Below are 4659 nucleotides of genomic sequence, written 5' to 3' on the forward strand. Positions count from 1 at the left end.
TTTTTTTTTTTTTTTTTTTTTTTTTTGCACTGGGGGATTGAACCTAGGGGTGTTATTCCACTGAGCTACATCCTTGATCCTTTTTATTTTTCATCTTGAGACAAGTTCTTGATCAGCTGCTTAGGGCCTCGCCAAATTGCTGAGACTGGCTTTGAACTTACTATCCTCCTACCTCAGCCTCCCAAGCCGTGGGGATTATAGGAGTGCACCACTGCACCTGGCCCTCATAATGATTTTAAGGCTATTTGCATAGTTATGAAATACTAATTCATACTTCCTAATTCTTCAAGATTTTCTGTTGTGCTCAAAAGGCTTATTTTGCAAAAGGTTACAGAAAGTAAAGTGTCCAATCTATTTCAAAAAGATTATTCTCAGTGCAATACCAGCAAATAATTGCCCCTCTCTTCTCTCTCTTCTCTCTCTTCTCTCTCTCTCTCTCTCTCTCTCCCTCTCTCCAGAAAGACATGTAGGCATATATCTATAAATCTATCTAGATTTAGTTGTATTTTGTGAGCACAGGTAGAGATAGAAAAATAGGTTGCTAAAATCAGCCACTAATATCTAAAACTGATTTGTCTGGAGGTCTAAAAATATTGCATGTATTTTTTTTTAAAAAAAATTTTAGTTGTTGATGGACTTTTATTTATTTTTTAGTTTATATGCGTTGCTGAGAATTGAACCCAGTGCCTCATATATGCCAGGCAAGTGGTCTACTACTGAGCCACAACCCCAGCCCCTATTTTATGTATTTCTGATTTGAATGATTGAAGGATAGTTCTGCCTAGAGACAGGAGGTTTAATTAGGTGATTAATTAGGTTTCTTCTAGACATTACATTCTTGAAGTCTATGACAATTCTTGATATAATGAATATTTCCAGTTAAAAAATGAATAAGAAGAAATTTACTGCTTTGGAAAACATGTTAAGACATGATATCAAGTTATCAGTCACTTAGTGAATGATGATGATGATGCTTGCCTAATTACTAAACAAAACATGTAGATTTACATTTTACCTGATCTGGGGTTATTGAAGTCACTGTTGTCATGGAAAATGTCAGGAGACTGAGAGTGACCATATGTAATAGTCTGTGAAAATTTGTGCTGGTTCTGGTCCCTCAAATTAGAACACTCATTTTCTATCATTTCAATATTTAGAGCTTGGACTGTTGTCAGGTAGCTTTTATGCAACACTTCTGACCTTCCTGTCTCACCTGTCTGTGGCAACAGCTCTATGCAGATTCCTTCCAGCCTCATGCAGGTACAGTAGGGTTATGGCCTCTCTCTCAAGGCCATCCATGTCAGGATGACCCCATGGCTGCTTTGCATGCCTCTCACCTCCTGCACACAGGCTTCCCATGAATGGCCACCTTCAGCATGTGCCTGCACAATTTGGAAGAATGAAGGAACTTATGCCTCTGGAGCAAAGCTCATTTGGATAAATGTCCCTTTCATTCTATCCTAGAGAAAGAGTTCTGAGAAGTATTTCTTAAGGCTCTTCATCGACTTGCTAACACATCTAGTGTTGGCTCTTCCTTTCCCCTCATTCTGTGCCCCCTACCCTCCTGTGTAGAAAACTCCTAAAAAACCTCCAGTGTCTTAGGAGTCTCTTGGTATTCATACCTTCGGGTCACACCCTTGGAACTGGAGTTAGGAACTCTTCTAAAAAATTATTGTAGCAACAGAGATAGAATGCCATTTCTGAGATTAGGTTAGAAAAGACTGATTTCCAACTTGCTTGCCTTCTTTCGCACCTCATCCTCTTGAAGTCCTTGTTCTGAGGAAGGCAATTTGCCTCATTTTGAGTAGCCCTGTGCAGATGCCCATAGTGGAAAGAACTGATGTCATCAACCAGTAGCCAGCAGGAATGTGAAACCTGCTGACAGCCACGAGGGGGGTGGGGGGCAGATCCTCCTCCCATCCAGCCTTGGTGACTTCAGCCCCAGCAGACACCTGGATTCCAGCTTTGTGAGAGGCACTTATTAGCTAAGTGACCCTGGAATCCTGACTCACAGACATTGTGCAATAATACATGTGTGTTGTTTTAAGTGGCTAAGTTTTGGAGTGTAATGTAGCATTTGTAACACAGAAATTGGTAACTAATACACTCTATGCCCTATCCCTACTCACCCACCCTTCTTCACTCCAGCTCTGTGGGGTCACACTCCCTAAAAAAGTGCTCAAATATAAGTTTTTGTCTCAGGCTGTTCTTTCTGAGAAACTTTGGCTGAGATGTATTTCCTTCATGTTTTCTGGCATGTATTTCTCATTAGCTCATTCTCTATGATAGATGCAAGCCTCTTTTGAAGACTTATTTAACCTAGATGAAAGCTAACTAGATTTCCCATTCCCTTTTTTCTTAGCTAGGATAATTTCCTCAGTCCTGTTTTTGTACCAATTTTTCTCATGTCTCCCTAGGGAATGATCATAAGTTTGGGGTGTGCATCTCTGCTCCTCCCTGCCTGTTATTGCCTCTGATTGCTTGTCTTCCTTTGCATTCTGAAATAAGTGCTCATGTTAGTTTTTTACATTTCTGATTTAGTTTTCAAGTAAGTCAGCTGTTTCCTTACCCATTCTAAATGACAGTGACTTCTAAAGTTGGTAAAGATCCCTTTTCTGAAAAAGTTATATAGATATTTCTAATTAAATTTTACATTGCTTTTGTTTGATTAAAATCTATTTTGATACATAGATTATAGTAATAACCTAAAGGAACTCAGGTAAAGGGTATATTAACTCAGGATCAGAAGTGTAGCAATGACATGGGGCCAACTTAGAGAGTGAGGAGGGGACTATTGGCTTCCTCTAATGACAAGCACAGCTGTATTGTAATAATGCCCATGTTTCCCATGAGATGTGCCAGCTACATGTCCCACTTTCTATGTGTTTCTATGATGCTACAGGTTGCCTTTCTGTGATTCCTTGTCTTTTCCAAAGTTACTCTTGCTAGTCATTCAAGTTAGATTCATGCATGTTAGAATATTTAGAGATGGACAATACTTTTACTTTGATTTATTCCATGGCCTTGGAAATAAGCAAGCAATGCCTGTTTCATCAATGAAAAAAACTTGTTCATAGAGCAGTTCAGTAAATTTATCCAAGATCAGAAATCTGGGGCAGCGGTGGAGAATGTCATGACATTCTTGTATTTGCAAGAAGCGCTTCATTTTAACAATGGCACTAGTTTAAAATCACATACATATGAAATTTTTAAAAATATAAATTGAGACTGTGAGTGAAGACCTCAAAATTTATCTTCCGTTTCTGTGGAGTTTTTTCTTCCTTCCCTCTTTTACCAACTCTGCTGATATTTCAATCACTGATCCCTTGTCAAAGTCTGGACTCAGCAAAGGAGCTGAATCTATACCCTCATAAGAGAAAAATATTCATGAATGTTTAGATATTACTTATCCCTGAAAATTAATCTCTATTTGTAGAAGTTGGGGGCTCTGAACACTGGGAAAGAGGATTGGAAAACCAAGGTGAAGAGTCAGGAAAGAAGTTGGAAGAGCATTTCTTCTTTTGGTTCTTGGAGTTCACCATGTAATTTCCACTTAATTCTCTTGTCATTGGAACATGCTTTGCATAAATTAGCAGATGCACCCAAGTGGTACAGGAATAGTCGTCCTACTTAATCAGGCTTACATTATGATATGTGAAAAATAGTTCCTCTTTTGCATTCATTTACTTTTTGGCTACTGAGAAGCAGCCAACACAGCTGGGATGATGTGAAAAGGACATTTTATTCTGATGACCATAGGACAGGGAAATCTTTTTTTTTCTTTTTAATATTTCTTTAGTTGTAGGTGGACACGATACCTTTATTTTATTTATTTATTTTTATGTGGTGCTGAGGATTGAATCCAGTGCCTCACACATGATAGGCAAGCACTCTACCACTGAGCTTCAACCCCAGCCCCAGGGCAGGGAAATCTTAAAATCCACAGTTTATTTCTTATCACTTTCCAGCTGCTTGTTTACATACATCTCATCATTAGCAGCTTGTACAGAGAGACCAAGGGATAGAGCATATGGCATCTGGAATTGAGGTTACCCCTGGGGATTTCTGCTGTATTCCCTGTTGTTCTTGAAAATTTTGGATCTTAAATCCAAGTATACTTGGATTTTACCAAGTGCTTCTTAGAACCTGATCTTATCGGAGAGAACACCAAGCGCGGGGCGGCCGAGTTCCGGCTCCCGTATGGCTGCTGGACAGACTCTGTCTAATAGCACTACTTATCAATATAATGAATTGGTTCCTCCAGTGTGTAGTGATCTCATTTAATAACAAGCACAGTTATTTTGTGATAGCATGCATGTTTCCCATGAGATGTGCCAGCTACACATACTATTTCTAGTGTGTTCTCCCGAGGCTACAGGTTTCCTTCATGTGATTCCTTAGTTCTTTCAAAGCTACTCTTGCGAGGCGGAACGGTGACCACCGTCAGAAAAGGCCCAGTGGCCCGTGGCGGGACAGAGCTTCCAATCACTCCTGCAAAGTAGGCGGGCCTGCGACCCACCAGCAGAAGAGGAGCAGCGGCCTGCTGAGAGGCAGAGCCGCCCCCTCCCCCTGCGCTGGCAAGGTAGAGGGAACTGTGACCACCCACAGAGCAGGCCCAGCGGCCTGCTGAGGGGCAGAGCCGCCCCCCAACCCCCGCGC

Source organism: Marmota marmota, unplaced genomic scaffold (assembly GCF_001458135.2).
Source record: "Marmota marmota marmota unplaced genomic scaffold, marMar, whole genome shotgun sequence".
In the NCBI taxonomy this organism is placed as follows: domain Eukaryota; kingdom Metazoa; phylum Chordata; class Mammalia; order Rodentia; family Sciuridae; genus Marmota; species Marmota marmota.